This window comes from Aotus nancymaae, unplaced genomic scaffold (assembly GCF_030222135.1).
Source record: "Aotus nancymaae isolate 86718 unplaced genomic scaffold, 86718_ANA_hifiasm-v0.15.2.pri h1tg000016l, whole genome shotgun sequence".
Taxonomy (NCBI): Eukaryota; Metazoa; Chordata; class Mammalia; order Primates; family Aotidae; genus Aotus; species Aotus nancymaae.
The window spans coordinates 71973898-71999397 of record NW_026988428.1 but is presented as its reverse complement, the minus strand read 5'-3'; the positions used below and the strand labels follow the sequence as shown (position 1 = coordinate 71999397).

The 25500-nt window shown below is 42.5% G+C and overlaps 1 long non-coding RNA gene across 1 annotated transcript in view; it reads right to left on the bottom strand.

Moving 5' to 3' along the window:
• LOC105705184 (uncharacterized) overlaps positions 1 to 25500 on the bottom strand; it is a 69333-nt gene that overhangs the window by 23010 nt on the left and 20823 nt on the right. The window contains exon 4 of the long non-coding RNA XR_002477972.2: positions 22235 to 22335. This is a non-coding gene — a long non-coding RNA (uncharacterized LOC105705184). The remainder of the gene's footprint in view (positions 1 to 22234; positions 22336 to 25500) is intronic.

Here is a 25500-nt window from a genome sequence, read left to right as displayed (position 1 = left end):
TTGATGAAAGATGGCTCGCAGGAACCTCACCCTGTGTTGCCCCTAGGAGCAATGTTTCAGTATTCACAGTAACCTTACGGAAAACGAGAATCTCCTGCATTTTGTAAGGAATGTGAAGGGTCAAGGCACATGAAAGAACCACAAAAATCAAAACAAAAAAAAATGAGAAAAAGTTCAAAATTGACTCAAAGACTTGGCAAATGCAAATATATATATGTATGTATATTTATTTTATTTTTATAATATATTTATTTTATTGTACTATATTTTTATTGTAGTATATTTATTGTGGTATATTTATTTTATTGTATATTTATTTTATATATATACTGTATAATCATGTTGTTTCTCTAGTTATTTGATCTGCCAGAATACAGGAAATGGTTAGGGAAAACAGTTGTTGCTACATCTCAGCCTCCTCCTGCTATCCTTGCAGATGACATTTTGCCTGTAAAAAGTGAATCTCATGCCCCCATCTTTGTCAATTCTGTCCTTCAGGAGCTGTTGGAACCCTCTGTGCTAATAACGCCAGGCTTCTCACATTCAGTGCCCAGGCCTGCAGGGAGGAAGGGCAGGGTCCTCGCAGCTGCTGTTTATCTCACTCCTGTTGTAACCAGAGAACAATGGGTCCTGCTGAGGGAGGGAGAATAACACTTCTATTGTTGACATAGCAGCTAAAGATGGGGCTCTGAACTTGGGGATCAGTTTCTGCTGCTCTCCTTTCGTTCTGAGTATTCTCAGAAGCACAGCCACTTTTCAAAGATGTACTGTTATGCTGGGAAGCCAGGGGAGGAATTTAGTATCCAATACAACCTTGAACCACGCACACAATAAGAATGTTAGTGTGTGCATGGTGGCGTATCCTGTAATCCCAGTGCTTTGAGAGGTCGAGGTGGGAGGATTGCTTGAGGCCAAAAGTTCAAGACCAGCCTGAGTGACATAGTGAGACCCCCCCTTCCTTACAAAAAATAAATTAAAATAAATTAGCCAGGCGTGGTGTTGTATGCCTGTAGTCCCAGCTACTTGGAAGGCTGAGGCAGGAGGATCATTGGAGTCCAGGAAATCAAGGCTGAAGTGATCTATAATCACACCACTGCACTCCAGCCTTGGCAATAGAACAAGACCCCATCTCTAAAATAATAATAATAAGAAGAATACAAATAAATGGCCTGGAACTCAAACCATACCTATTAGACAAAGAGAACTCCATCCTTACAGGTTTGCGTGGAGTAAACTCTTCAGAATCCTCCAGCTCACAGCGTAAGCATAGCAGGACTAACATGTCTGGGAAGAAGTTGAGCTCACACAGATGAAATTGTGGCAGGACTCTCACTTAGTCAAAGCAATTAAAGATGATTGTCGGCCGGGCGCAGTGGCTCACGCCTGTAATCCTAGCACTTTGGGAGGCCAAGGCAGGTGGATCAAGAGGTCAAGAGATCGAGACCATCCTGGCCAACATGGTGAAACCCCGTCTCTACTGAAAATGCAAAGAAATTAGCCAGGAGTGGTGGTATGTGCCTGTGGTCCCAGCTACTCGGGAGGCTGAGGCAGAAGAATCTCTTGAACCCAGGAGGCGGAGGTTGCAGTGAGCCAAGACTCCGTCTCAAAAAAAAAAAATGATTGTTAGGTTAGTATACAAAGATGCTCTAACCTTTTTGTTTTGAAGTTCTATCTTGGAAAATGTGTGATTTTTACATATGTCATCACAGTCTTCATTCACTCTGTCACAGAATCAAGACTGATTCTGTGTGCTCTTGATGGTTCTATTACACTCCTGCAGGTACAGTTTCTTTCCTCTGGGACACGTGATGGCTCCGTGTGAAAGGGGGTGGGAGGGACTGTTTTCTCACCATGATGTTGACAGGTTTCCACTCTTGTTGATGCCCATGTTATGTTGTTAAGAGAGTGCACTGTATTTGCATTTGAAACGTGCCTACTTTGGCAGTTCCTAGCAACTGGTCAGTAAAGGGTTGGAACTTGAAAAATTCGTGGGAAGAAGGTGAAATAGAATGGGATGGCTGGAAAGAGGAAAAGGGAGTGGGAATCCCAAGAAATTTTGCTACAACTAAGACTCTTCAAATATTCAGAATATTCTGAGAACCAGCTTCCTACCCATGTTCCCAAATTGTTTCATTGGTTGCTCTTTGATTTTCATATTCAGTTGGACCCTTTTTCTCCCATCGTATCTATTATTTTCTCTGTGTCTCTCATTTCTCATCCTCTAGTGCTTCCCTGCTCATTTAGCTCTCTGAGCCCTTCAACTTACAGTTTTCCCATTGCTTCTACAACTTATAAAATGTTACGTTCTTTCGAAGCCTTCCTAAAACTCCATATAATAATGACTGCACTTAGAGTGCCTGTATGTGCATGACACTGTCATAAGCACCGTATATATATGAACTCATTTAATGATTGTAACACTCCTATGAGATAGCGTCTAGGATGACTTCTATGCATTGAAGCCAAAGCACAGGAAGGTCAAGTAACTTGGCAAACCTCACACAGCTGGGAAGTAGCAGAGCTGAGGATTCAAATCCAGCTCTCTGGCTCTAGAGTGTGTGCTCTTAACCGCACTCATAGGCCTTCTTACTCAGAGCGCGGGACAGACCTTGTACTGGCCCTGCCATGTTCTTTCTGTCTCTGTGGCCCATGGCCTCCTGTGCTTCTGAAGCTTCCCTTGGATGTGGTCATTCGCTTCCCAGACCCCCTTCAAGGATGAACCTGTGGCCCCAGCTGCTGGGAAAGTGGCTGACAGCTGCATGCTTCTGGCATTCTCACTGCGGCAGAACCCCCAGCCCAAGGTCATGTCCTTCCCAAGGCATCCCATATCCAATGACCAATGAAGGTATGAGGTATACACACTCTGCTGTTTTGGCCAAACATGGAATAATTTAAGCCATTTGAGTTCCACAGCTGCCTGTAGGGTTGGATGAGGCTGTCATCAGGCCTGCATTGCAGCTGAGCCTCTCCCCTACTCAATCCTGCACCCGCCCCTAACCTTTCTCAGTCATTGGCCCCAAAGATATTCCCTAATAAACATTATATACACAAAACTCTGCCTTAGAGTCTATTTCCTCAAGAACCCAGCCTGAGCCTCCTACCACAGGCCTAGGGCACTCAAAAGAGTACCATCTTCACTCTATAGGCTGAAACAAAATGAGAGAGACAGGTGCATGGAAAAGCCAACCAAAAACAAAGACAATATTCATGATAAATTTTAAAGATGCCAGACTTATGATTTTGCAGCACTTTAATCCATGTTCTTCCATTGATCATTTCTGGGTGACTTTATTTTTCTCCAAAACTTTTATGTAACATAGCAGTTCACCAAAAAATCAAAATTATAATTATCCTATAATCCAGCAATTCCACTTCTGGGTATACACTCAAAAGAATTGAAAGCAAGATCTCAAAGAGATATTTGTACACCCATGTTTATAACAGCATCATTCACAGGAGCCAAAAAGTGGAAGTAACTCAAATGTCCATTGATAGATGAATAAACAAGCAAAATGTGCCCCACAGACACAATAGAATATTATTCAGCCTTAAAAGATAAGGAATTCTGACACATACCACAACTTGACGAAACTTGGGAACATTACGCTAAGTAAAATAAGCCAGTCACAAAAAGACAACTATTGTATAATTCCACTTACATGAGGTACTTAGAGTAGTCAAATTCATGAAGACAGAAAGTAGAATGGTTGCCAGGGTTTTGGAGGAGGAGGAATTGGGTACAGAGTTTCAGTTTTGCAAAGATGAAAAGAGTTGTGGAGATTGGTTGCATAACGGTATAAAGGTTCTTAATACTATACACTTTTTTTTTTTTGAGATGGAGTTTCATTCTTGTTGCCCAGGGTGGAGTGCAATGGCACAAGCTCAGCTCACTGCAAACTCCGCCTCCTGGGTTCAAGTGATTCTCCTGCCTCAGCCTCCCGAGTAGCTGCACCACCATGCTGGCGAATTTTGTATTTTTAGTAGAGACAAGGTTTCATCATGTTGGTCAGGCTGGTCTCAAACTCCTGACCTCAGGTGATCCACCTGCCTCAGCCTCCCAAAGTGTTGGGATTACAGGTGTGAGCCACTGTGCCTGGCCTAATACTATCCAGCTCAGCTTAAAAATGGTTAAGATGGTAAATGTTATGTGTTTTTTAATCACAATTTTAAAAAATCCTTCATGAGGACAGATTTCACAATTAAATTTTGGCAAGGGGACATTTTTAAGAGAGCCTTTCTCAAACTTGCTTGTGGGTATATAATTCTCTGAAAATGGTAGTATATCTGAGATCCTGCCCAGTTGTAAGTCTTGGAAAGAGAGATGTAAATTTTTCCCCAAAGTATGCAACCAGAGAAAGACAAAGCCTTGAAGAACCATGAAAAAGTAGAAAAAGAACAAGCAGGAAGTTCTCAGGGGAAATAGTGCCAAGTGCAGGCGTGCCTGCCATAAGCCACAGCGTTGATGTGTGGTGTCTGTGGGGGCAGGCACTTCTTGTGTCCTGCAAAGGTACTCTGAATGGGGAAGAATGAAGAAGAGCGTGGAGCAAGCACTTGGGTTCACTCAGGGCTGCAAACTAACTGAAGGTGGTTGCATGCCACAGCCAAAATAAACTGGAAGGAAAAACCATTTGTTGAGACTTTGTTGTGAGGGCAATCACAGTAGCAGGTGCTAAACAGGAAGAACCCAAAAAACAATTCTTGAAACCCCATTCAGCTCCTCTGAAGAAAAATGCCTCAAAGCCCTCCAAGACTAAGTTCTGAAAGCAAAGATGGGCTGGACGTGGTGGCTCACACGTACTTTTTGGCCATCTGTATATTTTCTAAGTTTTTTGGGGGGATGTGTTTTTTGGTTTTGTTTTTTGCTGTTAAGTTGTAGTTCTTTTTCTTTTCTTTTCTTTTCTTTCTTTCTTTTTTTTTTTCTTTTTTCTTTTCAGATGATGTCTTGCTCTGTCACCCAGGCTGGAGTGCTGTGGCATGATCTCGGCTTACTGCAATCTCTGACTCCCAGGTTGAAGTGATTCTCCTGCCTCAGCCTCCCCAGTGGCTGAGATTACAGGCACCTGCCACCATGCCTGGCTAATTTTTGTATTTTTAGTAAAGACAAGGTTTCACCTTGTTGGTTAGGCTGGTCTCAAACTCCTGACCTTGTGATCCACCTGTCTCAGCCTCCCAAAGTGCTGGGATTACAGGCATGAGCCACCACGCCCAGCCAAGAGTTATATATTCTGGATATTATTTCCATTATTCTCTTATCAGGTATATGGCTTGCAAATATTTCCCCCCATTTTATAGGTTGTATTTTCACTCTCTTGATGGTATTCTTCGATGCACAAAGTTTTTAATTTTGATGAAGTTCAATTTATCTATTTTTTATTTCCTGTGCTTTTGGTGTCATACGCAAGAAATCATTACCAAACCCAATGTCATAAAAATGTTATGCTAACTCTTCTAAGACTTTCTAAGAGTTGTAGCTCTTACATTTACATTTTAGGTCTTTGACCTATTTTTAGTTAATTTTTGTAAATTCGGTAGGTAAGAGTTCAACTTCCTTCTTTTCTTGTAAATATTCAGTTTCCCTAGCACCATTTGCTGAAGAGACTGTCCCTTCCCAGCCTTAATTTACTTTATGTTTACATACTTTTAGTTTCCTTGTTATGGAAGGAAAAGTGGTAATTACATAAATTGTAAACAATGCATAAGCAACATACATTTAAGTAAATATGAGAATTAAACCAGGTAACTATTACATAGAGCTATGTTAATACTGCAAATCTAAGTTTCACCTCATTTATGATGCCCTACCTCCTCACCCTAGAGTAATTCCTTTCATTCGTCTCTTAGCATTGTCTATAATATTTCTTTTTTTTTTTTTTTTTGAGGCGGAGTTTCGCTCTTGTTACCCAGGCTGGAGTGCAATGGCGCGATCTCGGCTCACTGCAACCTCCGCCTCCCGGGTTCAGGCAATTCTCCTGCCTCAGCCTCCTGAGTAGCTGGGACTACAGGCGTGTGCCACCATGCCCAGCTAATTTTTGTATTTTTGGTAGAGACGGGGTTTCACCATGTTGACCAGGATGGTCTCTATCTCTTGACCTCGTGATCCACCCGCCTCAGCCTTCCAAAGTTAATATTTCTTAAATTATTAAACATTTTAAAATCATCAAATTTATTAAAATTTACCTTTCCCCAGCACTTTGGGAGGCCGAGGTGTGTGGATCACCTGAGGTCAGGAGTTGGAGACAAACCTGACCAACATGGTGAAACCCTGTCTCTACTAAAAAATATATATATATGAAAATTAGCCAGGGTTGGTAACTGGTGCCTGTAATCCCAGCTACTCAGGAGGTTGAGGCAGGAGAATTGCTTGAACCCATGAGGCAGAGGTTGTGGTGAGCTGAGCTAGTGCCACTGCCAGCCTCGGCAACGGAGCGAGACTGCATCTCAAAAGAAAAAATAAAAAAGATTAACATTTCACTCCAGCCACTGTTGAGGCAACTGATTTTTCTCCTTTTTTCTTTTTCTTTTTTTTGAGACAGAGTCCAGGTTGGAGTACAGTGGCACAATCTTGGCTCACTGCAACCTCTGCCTCCCGAGTTCAAGCGATTCTCCTGCCTCAGCCTCCTGAATAGCTGGGATTATAGGCACCCACCACCACGCTCAGCTAATTTTTGTATTTTAAGTACAGATGGTGTTTCACCATGTCGGCCAGTCTGGTCTCGAACTCCTGACCTCAGGTGATCTACCCACCTTGGCCTCCCAAAGTGCTGGAATTACAGGCATGAGCCATTGTGCCCGGCCAGCAACCTACTTTTCTTGAGCATAATTCTTTTGTTCTGTCCCAGAACTTGAAGACCACTACTCACCCGTGCAAGCACATCCATGGGGCAAACTTTGACCAGAGGGGACAGGAACCAGTCCTTCCTTACCTCAGGTGGATCATTCTAGGTTATTCTACATGGCTCCCCAGAAGGCCCCAGAGAGATAGACTGCTAGTTGCCCACAGTGAACAATTTGAGAAGATGCCTTTATGATGGTTTTTCCTCCTTTCCTGTTTCACTCTTCCCAGTTCCAGGGGATCACTCCCTTCCTCCCCACCCCCAACACCATCTTGGCTCACTGCAGCCTTGACCTCCCACACTCAGGCAATCCTCCTGCCTCAGCCTCCCAAGTAGCTGCGACTACAGGCTCATGCCACCACACCTGGCTAGTTTTTGTATTTTTGTAGAGATGAGGTTTCACCATGTTGGCCAGACTCATCTTGAACATCTGGGATTGTGTTAGGATTACAGGTGTGAGCCACTGTGCCCAGACATCTCATGTATATATATATATGTTTAAAATAACAAATGATATCCTGCAACCAATGATGTAAGACTAAGAGGAAAGTGACTGTTAAGAATCGGAAAGTATGTGTATGTGATTAAGATAGAAGTACTTGATTTCTGTATTTCACTAAACAAAAGCAATAGCCTAAAAATGGCCACCGTTATTTGGAAGTCACTGTCGGTGAACTAGAAGCTATAATTTCTCCTGTCTGTCACTATAGTACCCTCTTCACAAAACATTGCTCTATGAGGACAGCGGGTGGGATAATCTTTCTTATATCTGTCCCACTCTTTGCTCCTGCCTTTAAAATAAAGATAGGTTTTTTTCTTCTTTTTCTTTTTGAGACCGAGTCTCACTGTGTTGCCCAGGCTGCAGTGTAGTGGTGAGATCTCAACTCACCACAACCTCCGCCTCCCGGGTTCAAGCGATTCTCCTGCCTCAGTCTCCTGAGTAGCTGGGACTACAGGCGTGTGCCACTATGCCCAGCTTTTTTTGTATTTTTAGTAGAGATAGGGTTTCACCATGTTGGCCAGGATGGTCTCAAACTCCTGACCTCCTGACCTCCCAAAGTACTGGGATTACAGATGTGAGCCACCGTGCCTGGCCTAAAAAGTTTTTTTTTCTTAAGTGTACAATTCAGTGGTTTTTAGTGTATTCATAAAGTCATGCAATCACCACCACTAATTCCTCAACATTTTGACCATTCCAAACAGAAACCCATATTCATTAGGGTGGAGCTTCCCTGCCCTCTCCAGGGCACCATCCTCCCAGCACTTTAATGTGTTCAACCCAAAAGTTCTCTGAACCCTGTCACTTAGGGCTTTTATGGAGGTTTCATTACATGGGCATGATTGATTAAATCATTGGCTGTTGGTGATTGGGAACTAGATCTCCAGCCCTTCTCCCCTCCCTGGAGGTCAGAGGTGGGAGGTGAGGGCAAAATCCTGTAATCAAGGCTTGGCAACCGGCTTCCATGGTGAAGCTATCAACAGCCACCTCCCACCAGCAAGAGGCATCCTGTTAGTATAAACTTAGGTATGGTTGAAAGAAGCTCATTATGAACAACAAAAGACACTCCAGTCCCCCTATCTCAAGGGTTTTAGGAGCCCTGTGCCAGGAAGCATGGACAAAGACCAAGCATATTTTTCTTTTCTTTCTTTCTTTTTAGCAAATGGAAATCTTGATTTATCCTATTTTTGGGTTTTTATTTTTTGTTATTTTATTTTCATTATGTTAATTTTTATCTTTTATATTTAAAAAATTCTCCTCTCTCTCTCTCTCTTTCTCTCTCTCTCTCTCTCTCTCTCTCTATATATATATATATATGTTTGGTTTTTTTTTTTTTTTTTTTGAGATGGAGTCTTACTCTGTGGCCCAGGCTGGAGTGCAGTGGAGCGACCTCAGCTCACCACAGCCTCCACTTTCTGAGTTCAAGCAATTCTCCTGTCTCAGCCTCCCGAGTAGCTGGGATTACAGGGGCACACCATCATGCCCAGCTAATTTTTGTATTTTTAATAGAGATAGAGTTTAACCATGGTGGCCAGGCTGGTCTCCAACTTCTGACCTCAGGTGATCTGCCAGTCTAGGCCTTCCAAAGTGCTGGGATTACAGGCGTGAGTCACGGAGCCCAGCCTAAAAAATTTTATATATATGGGTTATACATATTTTGGGGGTATCTGTGATATTTTCATACCTGTATGCAATGTGTAATGATCAACTCAGGGTAACTGGGCTAGCCATTACCTCAAACATTCATCTTTTCTTTTGAGACAGAGTATCACTATGTCACCCAGGCTGGAGTGCAGTGGCATGATCACAGCTCACTGCAGCCTCAACCTTCTGAGGTCAAGCGATTGTCCCACCTCAGCCTCTCGAGCAGTTGGGATTACAGGCATTCATCGCCACACCCAGCTAATTTTTTTATTATCTGTATAGATGAGGTCTTGCCATGTTGTCCAGGCTGGTCTCAAACTCCTGGCTTCAAGTGATCTTCTCACCTCAGCCTCCAAAATTGCTAGGATTACAGGCATGAGCCACTGCTCCCAACCTCATTAATCTTTTCTTTATGTTGGAACATTACAAATACCATCCTAGCTATTTTGAAATACACCATAAAGTATTATTAACTAGAATCCCCCTACTGTACTATTGAACTATTTCTTATTATACCAGAATATTTTGTTCCTTTGAATGAATAATATCCTACAGAGTAATACTCTGTTTTTTGGATATATCACATTCTGTTTATCCATGCCCTGGCTGATAGACATCTGGCTTATTTCTGCCTTTTGGCTATTGTGAACAGATTGCTGTGAACACTTGTTTGCAAGTTTTCGTGTGGACATATGTTTTCACTACTATTTATTTATTTATCTGAGACAGAGTCTTGCTCTGTCACACAGGCTGGAATACAGTGGCACAATCTCGGCTCACTGCAACCTCTGCCTCCAGGGTTCAAGCGATTCTCTTCTCTCAGCCTCCCGAGTAGCTGGGATTACAGGCACATGCCACCACGCCCAGCTAATTTTTATATTTTTTTAGTAGAGATGGGGTTTTGATACGTTAGCCAGGCTGGTCTCAAACTCCTGACAGGTGATCCACCCAGGGATTACAGGCTTGAGCCGCTGCGCCTGGCCTGTTTTCATTACTCTTCAGTAAATACCTAGAAATGGAATTGCTGGATCAAATGGTTACTCCATGTTACTTTTTGAGGAACTGCCAAACTGTCACACTATTTTCAAAAGTGCTTACATATATTTTTTAACTTTCTGGATATACTATTTAGGTTTGTAAACCAACAAGTGTCTGAAAAAGGTCTCAATCAATTTAGAAGTTTATTTTGCCAAGGTTATGGACATGCCCAAAAGAACATAATATGGGATTGCAGAAACAGTCTGTGGTCTGTGTCTTTCTCCAAAGATGATTTTGAAGACTTCAATATCTAAAAGGGAAAAATGGGATGAAGAGGAGAGAAGAGGATGTGGTAATCCATATGTTGCAAGAAAAAGGAGCAGGGAACAGTCAATTATGTGTTCATCTGATACTCAGTAAATTGGCACTGTACATAAGATAAGGTGAACATGGAGTAGCTGCTTGTGGAGGTCTTTAGCCTTTTATCTGTAGCTGTCTGCCTAGGAACAAAAGAAAAGGCTGCTTTTTTGCATGACTCAGTTTTCAGTTTCAGTTTTTTCTTTCTGCAGAGTGAATTGGGGTGTTGAGTTTTCATTTTCCTTTCACAGATTTTTATCTCCTGATTAACTTGATAAACTCCTTGAAGGAGGGAACAGTGTTCTTATACTTCCTGGCATCTGCCATGTTATTTATGTTAATGCTTACACCTAGTATTTGTGTGTGAATATGTAATTAAGACAGTATGTCCAGCTGGGTGGTTCACACCTGTAATCCCAGCACTTTGGGAGGCTGAGGTAGGTGGATTGTCTGGGGTCAGGAGTTTGAGACCAGCCTGGCCAACAGAGTGAAACACTGTCTCTACTAAAATACAAAAAATTAGCTGGGCATGGTGGCAGGCACCTGTAATCCCAGCTACTTGGGAGGCTGAAGCAGGAGAATTGCTTGAACCCAGGAGACAGAGGTTTCAGTGAGCCGAGACTGTGCCACTGCACTCCAGCCTGGGCAACAGAGCAAGACTTTGTCACAAAAAAAAAAAAGAAAAAAGAAAAGAAATACTTGATGCTGACCATGGTGGTTCATGCCTGTAATCCCAGTACTTTTGGAGGCTGAGGTAGGATAATCACTTGAACCTGGGAGGTTGAGGCTACAGTGAGCTGTCATGGCACCTCTGCACTCCCGCCTGAGCAACAGAGTGAGACCCTGTCTAAAAGTTCGAAATAAAATGAATAAATAATAATTTAAAAAAATACCCAAGACTGGGGACTTTATAAAGAAAAGAGGTTTAACTGGCTCACAGTTCTGCAGGTTGTACGTAAAACATAGTGCTGGCATCATATCACACGGCCAGAGTGAGAGCAAGAGAGAAAGAAGGGAAGTCCTAGACTTCTAAACAACCAGATCTATCATGAACTAACTGAGCAAGATCTCACCACCAAGGGGACGGTGCTAAGCCATTAATGAAGGATCGACCTCCATGATCCAATCACCTTCCACCAGGACTCACCCCCAACATTGGGAATCTCCAAATAAGATTTGGAGAGGACAAACAGCTGAACCATAATAAAACCAGTAATAAAAACTAGGATGCCTTCACAAGCTCAGCTCAACTCAAGGATAAGACTTGGAAGTTCTTTTCTTTTAAGATTTAACAGAACTGGGATCTCATGATGATGCCCAGACTAGTCTTGAACTCCTGGGCTCAAGCGAACCTCCCACCTTGACCTCCCAAAGTTCTGGGATTACAGCCATGAACCACCGTACCTGGCCTCTTTTGCCTCTTTTTTTTCTTTTCTTCTTTTTTGAGATGAAGTATTGCTCTGTTGCCTAGGTTAGAGTGCAGTGGCACAATCTTGGCTCACTGCACCTCTGCTTCCCAAGTTCCAATGATCCTCCTGCCTCAGTCCCCCTAGTAGCTGGGATTAGAGGCACATACTACCATGCTTGGCTAAATTTTTGTGTTTTCATAGAGACAGGGTTTTGCCATGTTGGCCAGGCTGGTCTCAAACTCCTGACCTCAGGTGATCCACTTGCCTTGGCCTTCCAAAGTGCTCGGATTACAGGCCTGAGACACCTTGCCTAGACTTTTTTCTTTTTTTTTTTTTTTGATACAGGGTCTCTCTCTGTCATCCAGGCGGGAGTGTGGTGGTGCAATCATGGTTCATTGCAGCCTCAACTTCCTGGGCTCACACAATGATCCTCTCCTCCTACCTCAGCCTCCTGGGTAGCTAGGACTATAGGCACATGCCAGCATGCCTAAATATATATATATTTTTTACTTCTTTTGTAGAGATGGTTGCGGGGGCGGAATCTCACTATGTGGCCCAGGCTGGTCTTGAACTCTTGTATTCAAGCAATCCTTCCACCTCAGCCTCCTAAAGTGCTGGGGTGACAGGCATTGAGCCACTATGCCTGAAAAAATTTGAAAGTTCTTTATCCTCTCTGTCTTCTGGCCTTCTGTGGATACTTCTCTATCATCCCCTAACACTCTTTGAGCCAAGGATGGGAAAAGAAGTGGAGAGGACCAGAGTCTGGCTCATCTCACACAATTGTGTCCCTGCAAGAACTCCAGGGATCTCCAAACTTCTAAATTTAAATCTGGTCAACATTATGACAACATATTTGTCAAGGTAGAAGGATATAAAATTTTAACAATTTGCTTACTTAATTTATAAATTTTAAATATCAAGTCTAGAGTTTCTTTCTTCATCTGTGCTTTGGGCCTTGCAAATATTAGAAGCAATCCCCCCTCTCTTTTTTCCTCTTCTTGCCAACTCTGCTGAGGTATGTTCTTAGCATTCTCATTAAAAGAAGGGGGCTGGGCGCGGTGGCTCATACCTGTAATCCCAGCACTTTGGGAGACCAAAGCAGGCGGATCACGAGGTCAGGAGATCGAGACCGTCCTGGCTAATGCAGTGAAACTCCATCTCTACTAAAAATACAAAAAATCAGCCAGGCATGGTGGTACCTGCCTGTAGTCCCAGCTACTTGAGAGGCTGAGGCAGGAGAATCGCTTGAACCTGGGAGGTGAAGGTTGCAAGGTTGCAGTGAGCCAAGATCATGCTACTGCACTCCAGCCTGGGTAATGGAGCAAGACTCCATCTCAAAAACATAAAATAAGGAAGGGAACCCAAAGCACTTACCTTGCCCTTTCCTGTCTTCAACTTGTGTCAGCTATGCCTTCTTTATAGGGGAATCACTGAGAGACTCAAACCCTAGCAAGCAGAGATAGCTTGGGAAAGAGTAAGATGCGATCAATGTATTTAGCTCTCATTTGGCAAAGGTTGTTGGGTGTTAAAAGGAAGAAAAAAAGTGTGTCAGAGTGGGTTAAAAATAGAAAGCCTCATCAGCAGCTGCAAGAAGCCCAGGAATGATAAGCAGGGGTATGCAACACGTGTGAGCACTCGCCTCATGGAAAAAAAAACACCTCATCGGAGAAGCTCACAGAACTTTCATTGTCTTTCATTGACAACTTGCATTCATTGTCACACTACCTCCCTGGGAGGGGATATTTATTATGGTTTCTTGAAGATGAGGAAACTGAGGCACAAATAACTCAAGTATTTACGGTATGTTAATTATCCCTCTTTTTTTTTTTTTTTTTTTTTGAGACAGGGTCTCTTGCTCTGTTGCCTAGATTAGAGCGAAGTGGCATAATCACAGCTCACTGCAGCCTCCACCTCCCAGGCTCAAGTTATCCTTCCACCTCAGTCTCCTAAGTAGCTGGCACTGTAAGCAGGTGCCACTGTGCTCGACTAAATTAGGAAGGGGGTCTTCCTGTGTTGCTCAAACTGATCTCAAATTCCTGGGCTCAAGTGATCCTCCTGACTTGGCCTTCCAAAGTGCTGGGATTACAGGGGTGAGCCACCACACCCAGACATAGCTTTTTTTTTTTTTTGAGACAGAGTCTCGGATCACTGCAACCTCTGCCTCCTGGGTTCAAGCGATTCTCCTTCTTCAGCCTACCGAGTAGCTGGGATTACAGGCACACACCACCATGCTTGGCTAATTTTTGTATTTTTAGTAGAGATGGGGTTTCACCATGTTGGCTAGGCTGGTCTCGAACTCCTGACCTCTGAGAATCCACTCGCATTGACCTCCCAAAGTGCTGGGATTATTGATGTGAGCCTCTGTACCTGGGCAGCTCAATTTTTTTTTTTTAAGTCAAATATCTTGCCCAAGGTCACAAAATAAGGCTACTAAATCAATGTTTGACCAGGATGAGTTACAGAATTTACAGGCCCCATTTACAGAATTTTCATTCACAAAAGGAAACTGTGGGACTGTTCAATTACTATGAGGAATTTCAAGACAGTGACAGCAAAGCACTAAACCAAGCATGGGAACTCTGGCCCTGTATAGATTGCTTGCCCAGGAAGCAGCCCTTTACATGGTACATGTAAAGCCAGACATAGACCTCAGATCTTGTGGTTCCCAATCAGGTGTGTGAATGTCTCAAGCAGATCAGTGGTTCTCAAACTGAGGGACACCAATGCCCGGGGTTCCTCTGTTATATTTCTCTATCAGTTACACTTTTTGGGGTTGCTTTACTTTACTGTCATCACTCAAGTCTGAGAAACACTGGGGCATCTCTCTTTCTATCAAGGTCAGTCCCTCTACACAGGGACAGAACCATATTTTGTGGAAGTCTAAAATCTACGTAACTCAGGGGCCCTCATTAAGAAAAAGAATAGAAAATTATAAATAAAATGTAAGTGTTGAAAGTTAGGCCCATGCAAGTGAGGAGCCCCGAGGCTTTGGCTTCATTGACTTTGCGATAAATCTTTCTCTTTCTGCATCCACCCGTGTCCCTGACATCATTTCCTCTCACCTCCTCAAGGACTTGGCTTCCTTGATTATCCCTTCCCTTTCCTGTGTCTTTAATTTCTTTTTCTTTTTCTTTTTTTTTTTTAAGATGGGGTTTCACCCTGATGGCCAGGCTGGTCTTGAACTCCTGACCTCAGGTGATCCACCCACCTCGGCCTCCCAAAGTGCTAAGATTACAGGCGTGAGCCACCGCGCCAGGCCCCTGTGTCTTTAATTTCACTCCATCTACAACTATTTCCCTGCTGCTGTCCTCTTTGACTCCTTATCTCTCTCCAGGAGCCTTCCTTGTCTCTGATCTCTTCAGAGCTAAACTTCTTGTTAGAGTTAAGTCTTCACACACTACTCCTTCGCCTTCCATTCCCCCTTCCTCCTGTTATTACTGCAACTGAGGTGCAAGTCAGTCTGCAAGTCACTCTGCTTGCAGAGTTCAATTGACAAGAGTGAGGTGTGGTACAAAGAAAGTGATTTATTTCCAAAACTAGCTTAGGAGAAGAGGCACAGGCATCCTACCTTTAAACAAATACTTCTCTTTTGGAGCAGAAAGCAGGCACTTTTAAAAGGCAGGGGAGGAAGCGAGCAAAGTAGGGGTCCATGTGCTAGCTTGATGCCTTATCTACTGGGCAGCTGTGCTGGTGACTGCTGGCATCTTACTAGGCTGAAACTCTCCAAGTGGGAGAGAGTAGTGGGCATGCTTTTTGACTGTTACCGCTATAGGCAACATCCTCGAGGGTGAGAGTTCCATCGTGGGCATACTTTGGTCTGCAAATGGACTGTTAACTCTCAAGGAGAGTTCTGTCTGGAAGCACAGTTAGATGAACTTGCCCTGTAGGGAGTGTCTGGTGAAGGGGAAGTAAAAGGCTATATTTGCATTTCTAAATGGCTAAGTAGGAGGTGAGAAACCAAGGGAATAAGAAAAGAAGAGAGAGAGAAAAAATAATTAAAATATCTCTTAGAAAAAATGGGAATACTCAGTTACACTACCTTGCTTCTCTGTTCCTATCCCTCCACTGAAAAATGGATTTTTTCATGTTTCTTAACAATATATGGCTTGCTTGTTGCTTGAACCTATGAATCTGCACTCATTTCTACAACTGGACTTCTCAGCAGCATTTGCCATAGCTCAGAGCTCTCTTTTTCTTCAAACGCCTTTCTCAGCTTCAATGACACCACAGCCTCCCTGGTTTTTTTTTTTTTTTTTTTTTTTGAGACGGAGTTTCGCTCTTGTTACCCAGGGTGGAGTGCAATGGCGTGATATTGGCTCACCGCAACCTCCGCCTCCTGGGTTCAGGCAATTCTGTTTTAGTCTTAGGTCTCTGATTGTTCCTTTTGTTCTCTTTTGGAGGGCCCTTGTCTTCTACCCAAACTTAGTGTGATAGATGAAGTAACTAAATCATACAGAGCTCAGTCCTAGTGTATTAGTCTGTTTTTAGCCTGAGACTGGGTAATCTATTAAAAAAAGAGGTTTAATTGACCCACAGTTCTGCATGGCTGGGGAGGCCTCTGGAAACTTACAATCATGGTGGAAGGCAAAGGGAGGGAAAGACCTTCTTCACACGGCAGCAGGAAAGAGAGAGCACACAGGGAAAACTACCATTCCTAAAACCATCAGATACTCCCTCACTATCACAAAGCAGTATCCTCATGATCCAGTCACCTCCCACCAGGCCCTTTCCTCCACACATGGGGATTACAATTTGAGATTAAAGATTTGAGTGGAGACACAGAGTCAAACCATATCACCTAGAGCCCCTTCTCCTCTCTATTTACACTTTCTTCCTAACCACTGTGATGGTGATACTTGTATCAAGAACTTAAGGAGGTCAGAATACAAGTTCATCTGAGGTAAGAGCATCAGGCATGGAGGAGACAGCAGGAGGCCAGTGTGGCTGGAGTGAGTCAGTGACAGGGGAGAAGTTGGAGATGAGGTCACAGATAGTGAGGATGGAGGACGGATCACGTAAAGCCTAAGTTGTCCATTGTAATGCCTTTGGTTTTTCCTTTGAGCGATGTGAGAAGCCAGTGCAGGGCTATGAGCAGAGGCCATGGTTCTGGCTTACATCTCAGTAGGATCACTCTCATGTGCTAAATGTGAAAGAATGGGTGAACAAGCAAAGGAGTGAGTGGAAGAAAATGGAGACAAGGGGCCAGGCATGGTGGGTCACACCTATAATCCCAGCACTTTGGGAGGCCAAGGTGGGTGGATCACCTGAGGTCAGGAGTTCGAGACCAGCCTGGCCAACATGGTAAAATCCCGTTTCTACTAAAAATACAAAAAATTAGCTGGGCATGGTGGTGGGTGCCTGTAATCTCAGCTACTCGGGAAGCTGAGGTAGGAGAATTGCTTGAACCTGGGAGATAGAGGTTGCAGCGAGCCAAGATCATGCGATTACACTCCAGCCTGGGTGACAGCGAGATTCTGTCTAAAGAAAAAAAACAGAAAATGGAGACAAGAAAGAAAATAGAGGGTAAGGCTCAGTGGCTCATGCCTGTAATCCCAGCACTTTGGGAGGCCAAGGCAGGTAGATCACCTGAGGTCGGGAGTTCAAAGACCAGCCTGATCAACATGGAGAAACCCTATCTCTACTAAAAATACAAAATTAGCTGGACATGGTGGCGTGCACTTGTAATCCCAGCTACTCAGTAGGCTGCTTGAACCCTGGAGGCAGAGGTTGAGGTGAGCCAAGATCCCACCATTGCACTCCAGCCTCAGCAACAAGAGGGAAACTCCATCTCAAAAAAAAAGAAAGAAAGAAAGAAAAAGAAGAAAAGCTGGGCATGTGCCTGTAATCCCAGCTACTCTGGAGGCTGAGGCAGGAGAATTGCTTGAACCAGGGAAGTGGAGGTTGCAGTGAACTGAGATCATGCCACTGCACTCCAGCCTGGGCTACAGAGCGAGAATCCTTCTCAAAAAGAAAGAAAGAAAGAGAGATAGAAAAAGAAGAAGAAAGGAAGAAAAGGAAGAAAAGAAAGAGGGAAAGAGAGAAAGAAAGAGGGAAAGAAAGAGAGAAAAAGAAAGAGAAAGAGGGAAAGAGCAAGAAAGGAAAGAAAGGAAGAAAGAAAGAAAGAAAGAAAGAAAATGGACTCATAGGACCTTACTTAATCTGGGAACCAAGAAACATTAGCAATGACCTCCTAAAGAGAAATATAACCCCAGGGTTGCTTCCTCACCGTCTTACAGACATAAACACCATTTAAGGTGCCAGCGTTGCTTGCTGCAGCTCTCTCCTTAGGCTTGCAGCTCTGCAGGAGGGGCAGGGAAGACACTAGAGCTCATGAGAGAAAAGCAGCTGGCTACTGGTGAGATGGGAGGAGGACCTGAAGCAGCTTCATTGTCACCAGAAACCTGACCCTCTTCGGTTTAGGCAGATAATAACTGCCTTGGCTGGGGAATGTTAGGGAAACCTGCCAAGTTTACAGTCTGCCTCTTAGCCTAGACAACCTTTGAGAGAGTAGTGTATCTCCTGAACTGGCAGAAATGAGAAAGAGCAGAGGGGAGAGCTAGCATTTCTCGTTAGTACACCATGCAGACTGTCAAAATAAGTTGCCCAATCTATTTTATTCTAACCATGAGAAAGTAAGACATCCGTAAACAGAGGAGAAGTTCTAATTGTGGGGTTTAGAATTTAAGGAACTCCAAAATGGCTCCTCCAGATAAATTTATCTCTGCTAATCATTGTTTACCTCTGCTGTGTTCTTTTATTATTTATTTTTTTTAAGAATGAAATTAAATTTTTCCTTGTCATAAAAATAATACATGTACATGGTTCAAAATTCCATCAGTACAAAGGATATACAAAGATAAGTATTTCAACAATATAAACATGTAGAATCTTCCTAAATTCATCTATATCTTTAACCCTATCCCAGTAAAAATGCTATCAGAATATTTTAAGATTACACAAGGCAAAGCTAAAGTAAATTGGGAAAAGTAAATGTGCAAAAATAGTAATGAAAATTCTGAGAAAGAAAAACCACAGAGGAACATCTACCCTGAAAGATTAAAATATAAAAGTATCATAATTAAAAGCTTGGTAGTGCCACAGGAATAGATACATTAATGGTATAAAATAATATACAGAAATAGGCCCAAATATACATGGAGCTGGAGTATAAAACAAAGGTAGAATTTTAAGATCCAAGGGGAAAGATTACTAATAAATGGTGTTAAATCATTTACCTTAGTATCTAGAAAAAAATAAAATTGGATCCCTATCTCATTTTTATTTTTGATGGAATCTCACTCTGTAGCCAGATTGGAGTGCAGTGGCATGGGACTACATGCGCACGCGACCACGCCCGGGTAATTTTTTGTATTTTAGTAGATACGGGGCTTCAATATGTTGGCCAGGATGGTCTCAATCTCCTGACCTTGTGATCCACCCGCCTCAGCCTCCCAAAGTGCTGGAATTACAGGCGTGAGCCACCGTGCCCGGCTTCATTTCTTATACCAAACAAACTTCAGATGAATCACATTTTAACATTTAAAAATTAAACCATAAAAGTACTGAAAGAAAACATGGGAGAATTTTTAAAAATAATTCTGGGTGATGCTATAAACTGAGTTGTGTTCCCCAAAATTCAGGTTTGAAGCTCTAACCCCTAGTATCTCTGAATGTGACTGTATATGCAGATAGGGTCTTCAAAAAGGTAATTAAGTTAAAATGAAGTCGTTAGGGTGGGCCCTAATCCAATATGACTGGTGTCCTTATAAGGAGAGATTAGGATCCAGACAAACAGGGGTTAAATCTTTCTAAGCAAGATACAAGGTTCAGAAGCCGTAAAAGAAATAGTTGATAAATTTAACTGCATAAAAATGGAAAATTTCTGCATAAAAGCAAAAACAAACTTTAGCAATAATAAAAAGCTCACCCACTCCCAATCAAGTCAAAAAACAAATAATAAGTTGGGAAAACCTAGTGACACTCAAAAAGCTAATTTCCTTAGATTGCCAGATTTATTCATTCTCTCTCTCTCTCTCTCACTTTCTTCTTTTCAAACTGGAATTCCAAATTTTTATATGATATCTCCTGAAGGTTTCATGTTGAAAACTAATTTGATTTTTAAACACACTGTACAAGCCAACACAGCATGGGGCTCCTGATTTGGGATCTCTGGTCTAGACCATCACCACAGGGGGCCTTCCCTGCAGCAGATGAGTCCAAAATGACCTATGAGTCCTTTTTAAGATCTCACTGCCACTGGGTGATACAGGATGAGGATTTCTTTTTAGTCATCCAGAATCTCTCTCTCTCTTTCTCTTTCTCCCTCTCTCTCTCTCTCTCTCTCACACACACACACACACACACACACACACAGAGGCATGCCCAATTAATATTCTCTCTCTCATACCAGTATATTTTGGAGCTGTATTATGGAAGGAGACCATTTCCCTATATGCAACATAATATGTGCTGACTCTTCCCTGCCCAAATGGGAACAGTGCTTTAGGTTTTTTGTGCAGGGCTGTGTGAGTCACTTCCTTTCTCCTCGTAGTATATGGTAGCACAAGGCCCAGAGGGCTACCTGCAGAAGAACCAGGAGACTTCCCAGAGCTGCCTGTTGATGGAAGACTACACTGAGAACCTGAAATAGCGTTCAAATAACTGCCTTCTCTGTACTTGAAGCCAAATCACATTCCCAGGCAGACATATCCAGAAGGGAAAGAAGAAACGGGAAAACGTATGATCCACTTGTACAAGAATCTCATCCTATGAGCAAGTGTTAGGTGAGGGGATGAGATGCCTGTCTCAGGGACTGGGCTGTAAAAATTCATAATTTGAATTTTTAACTATGGTTAATCTTGGGTAGTGGGATTTGGGATAAATTTGCTTTTATTATATGTAATTATCTGTATTTTCTGAATTTTCTACAGTGAACTCGTGTTGTTCTTACAAACAGGAAAAATGATAAATGCCATAAAAATCATTTCGTATGTTAATCTTATCTTCCTAACAAGACTAAATTAACTCCGTGAGAGAGGGAGTCACTCGTGCATACGTGGGGTATCCTTCCCCATACCTACAGTGTTGGGCTCGTGGTATGCACTTAATGAACCTTTGCTGACAGTCATTGATTTGGAGTCTTCTCCAGAGCTAATCCTGATGAAGGTCACTAGACAGAAGTCTTGCCTGGGTCAGAATGACCCTTGCGGAGCTGACTGGAAAGCAGATCTGTGGGTTGGACTGGTTTTGCCCTATGCTGATCTTGCCCCTCGGGCACCCAGATTCAAAGTGCTGTTTTCCGGGACTCTGCACCGGCAGCCTGTCGTTTGGTATTATTTTTGACTTCGGTTAGTGTTTGCTGGTTTACAACAGGGTTTCTGCTCACAGGTTTAAAACTGTGTTTATAATCTATCAGCTTGAATGTTATTTCAACCAGGAAGCCTCCCCTGATCTCCTTACCTAGAAGTAATCTTTTCTTCCTCCAAGTTTTATTATATGCTTTTTACCTCCATATTATCCATCACTTTCTAAATTTGTGTTATCGTTATTTAGGCACACATGTCATCTCCTCTTCTAGCTTTTGTGTTTCCTGAGATTCGAATCCATTCTTCCATGGCTTGATTTGTCCTATAATAAGATAACAGCTACCATGGTTCAAGAAGTTACTTGTATGCCAAGCCCTTTACACGGGCAATCCTGCTTAAGCCTCACAGCTACTTCCCATGAAGTATTTTTATCTGCATTTTACAAGTGATAAACCTGAAGTCCCAAAAGATTAATATAATATCTGGTATAAGGTGAAAACAGTTACTAAGTGGTAGAGCCTGGATTTGAACTCAAGTAGCTTGATTTGAGAGTCTTAACCACCGGGCCATAGCACCTCTGAATAGTACTTTCTGCCCATTGTCAGCAGTAAAGATGCAGTAGACACCTGTTAAATGAATTCATTAATCAGTTCATTCATGATCCAAGAATGTTGGGCAGCTATTAGGAGACCATCCCAGTTTCAGATGCCTCTTCTGACCTACACCTTAGGATGGCTCAGACTGTAAAGGACTTAGGAATAAAATCAGGGTTAGATCCTTTCATATCCAAACCACTATCAAACTGAGTTCTTCCAAGACTAACATTAGTGACATTAGAATTAACTCAAGACACTGCTTCACAGTGCCATGCAGACCTAGCTGAGTCTGATAACTTCCTAAAAAGGAGAGGTTACACATCTCAAAGACCTGAATTACGTAACTCTTTGAACTGCGGTGTTTGTTGTGTGTGTCAGAGGGAGAGGGCAGCCATTTCTGCCTTGTAGGGTTATTGTGAGGTTTAATGAGATAATGTGAAGTGCCCAGAACAGTGCTTGGTACATAGAAAGAACTTCACACGTTAACACTACCCTCCCCTCTAGCCTCATCTCTGCTTTGCAGCTAAGCTGAAAGAAGGCACAAAGCCAAGAGGAGAGATGAAAGATGACAGCTGGCAAGACAAGAGATGTTAGTCAGATTCCACAGGCTTACGTGATTGTGAATCAGAGGTGTCAAGGTCCACTCCCAAGATTCCAAAGAGGAGCTTTTAGTCTTGCAGGAAAAGTTAGGCAGGAGAGGGATCAGTGAGAGACCTAATGGAAGAAAGAGGAAGTATTTATTCCAAGCAGAGGGTGAAATTGGTCCATGGGATTCTTTTACTGTGATGAGTAACTACTTTGTTGGCCAGAATTGGATTAGTTCAAGGGCATTCAAAGATCTACAGATCTCACTGAGTTGTCTGCATTTTATTGAGGAAGGGAAGATTAATTGCAGGCACCTGCCAGTCTAGTCATCCCACTTAATGTAACCAGCCCCAGAAAATTCGTCTCTCATTCCAAAAACCACTAAGTCTCCTGACTCTATGAAGTTTGCACATCTGTCTGGAAAAAGGCAATTCGGGCCTCATTCTTCCCAAGCAGTAGAAAAAGCCAATCTCAACAAAGCTGGAAGTTTGTCCTAAGAATCTGGAAGGTTACTTAAAACATATTTTAACAACCTATGTCTTAGGTAAAGCTCCACAGAAACAGACTCCTAGACAGAGATGTGCATGCAGGGCTCATTGGTTTGTTGTTTATGGGGAGTACAGAGTGACAACTGGGAGTGAGGGAAGCAGAACTGGACAGAGGGAGAAGTTGAACTGTAGTATCGTTGCTATAGAGGCTTCAGCTGGGCCTTGGGGGCCACAGAATGACAAAAGTGCTAAGTTACCCCCAATGAGACAAGATGTGGGCCTTTGTATCCCTTAGAGACCATTCATTTGATGCTGCCTGACCCCAAGGAAGGGGTGTAGTCTCATGCAAGGCCCTTGCTGAGAGCCCTTCCAGGAGATGGATTCAGCTATGAGGCGCCAACAGCTAGCAAGGATCTGAATATCCACCATAGCCTGCTGTGCAACTCTGAGTCATATTTAAAACTCAAAATCTATGAAACATGTTGGTATGTTGATTTATTTTTTATTTTTAGAAATAAGGTCTCACTCTGTTACACAGACTGGAGTGCAGTGGCACTTTAACCTTGAATTCCTAGGCTCAAACAAGTCTCCTACCTCAGCCTCACAAATAAGGATTGCTGGAGCCTGGGAGGTCAAGGCTACAGGGAGCTATGATCATGCCACTGCACTCTAGCCTGGGTAACAACAACAACAAAATAGCCTTATTTGTCAAGCCCTTGGAAGAAAAGATGAGAGCTTATTAGATGTTGGCAAAAAGAAAAAGAAAAAGAAACAAAAAATAGACAAGCAATATCACCCATCCACTGGTTCCCTCTATGGCTGACCCCTTATATTTCCAAAGCATTTTTCTTGTGTATATTATTTATAATATGTCTTGTATTAAATAACTTTTTGTTTATTTTGTTTGTTTTTCAGAAACCCAATGCTTGCTAATGTTGGTCTGTTTTTGGAGTTGGTGTCTGGCTTCTCCACCAGTTGTGAGTTCCTGGAAAGGAGATCTCAAGACTTATCCCATTTTCCTCCTAGTGAAGGATGATATTCATGATAGTTGATACTCAGTACAGCACAGGCACCTACCAATTCAAACTGACACAGGTTTAAAGCAATTTGCATGGCAATATTGCTGTATAGAGCTGAATATTTGTTCTACACATAGAAGGCATCCAATAAACAATTTTGAATTGAATTTTATCAGTTTTGTACTTGGCTGTGGTATCTAATGGCCTTCTTTCAGAAGACAGGTAGCTTTTCAGTTTTTTGTCAAAATACGATCATCATGATTTTTTCCTCCTTGATTTAGATTCTACAGGTATCTGCGAGTAATTTCAAAGAACTTTGTAAAAAACAAGACGCTCTGCACCTGCAGTGCCCAATATGTAGCCTCTAGCCACATGTATAAGGTTGCTAGGTAAAATATGATGTGCTCAGTTAAATTTGAATTTCAGATAAAAGAGAATGATTTTATAGTACATGTGTGTTCCAGGCAATATTTGGAGTGTACTTCAGCCACAGAATTATTTGTTGCTTATTTGTAACTGATAATTAACTGAGCATCCTGTACTTTGTTAAATCTGATAACCCTACTCATGAGTATCTAAATTTAACTTAATTAAAATTTAATTTAAAATTTAGTTCTTTGGTCTACTAACCACATTTTAAGTGCTCAATAGCCACATGTGGCTAATAGTTACCATCTTGAACAGTACAAATACAGAACAGTTCCATCATCACAGAACGTTCCATTGGACATCACTTTTGCCAAGCAAAAGATAGCTTGTAAAACAACTATTTTACAGTTTGTAAAAAAAAAAACTATATTTGAGGCTGGGAAACTGCCAGGAAACCCTAGAAGGCCCCTTCTGACATCGCCAAGCCACAGTCTTCCTGTTCATCTGTTACTCTTATTGAATATGCAAGATGTTTGATGAAAAGGTAGAAGGCATCTTTGTTTCAGAAAAATGAGTTGATATGAGAGAAGCAGCTTTTGGGGATCTATGTTTGGGGATCTATGTTTGTAGAGGCAATAGTTCTACTTTCCTTCTGGACTACCAGGAAATAAGCTAGCTATCAGTCCAAAGCAAGCCAAATTTTAAAAGCTCCCAGGGGCCGGGCGCGGTGGCTCACGCCTGTAATCCCAGCACTTTGGGAGGCCGAGACGGGCGGATCACGAGGTCAAGAGATCGAAACCATCCTGGTCAACATGGTGAAGCCCCGTCTCTACTAAAAATACAAAAAAATTAGCTGGGCACGGTGGCACGTGCCTGTAATCCCAGCTACTCAGGAGGCTGAGGCAGGAGAACTGCCTGAACCCAGGAGGCGGAAGTTGCGGTGAGCCGAGATCGCGCCATTGCACTCCAGCCTGGGTAACAAGAGCGAAACTCCGTCTCAAAAAAAAAAAAAAAAAAAAAGCTCCTAAATGAAAAACGAGTGTATATCACTTACTGGTATTCATAGATTTTCTTAATAATCAGAGAGCATCATCAACTAGAATATCTGCTTAGAGCTCAAGTTGTTGATGAACTTGGTAAACACAGCAGAAGTACTGCTTCTGTTAATTAGCCTTTTGGGAAAAACCACGTTTTGAATTGCTGCCTATGGCACTGGGAATTTTTAATAGCAGGAGTTGATTAAGATCTAGAAGAGATATGTGCCAAAGGCTGATTTTTACATATGACTTGGCAAGTCTTAACAGAATCTGCCTGTCATACCAAATGGGACCAGCTAAAAGTATATGAAGATTGTATCAACATCAAAGGCAGAAATCATAAAGAAAACAATTGATAGGTTTAACACAAGATACTAAAAA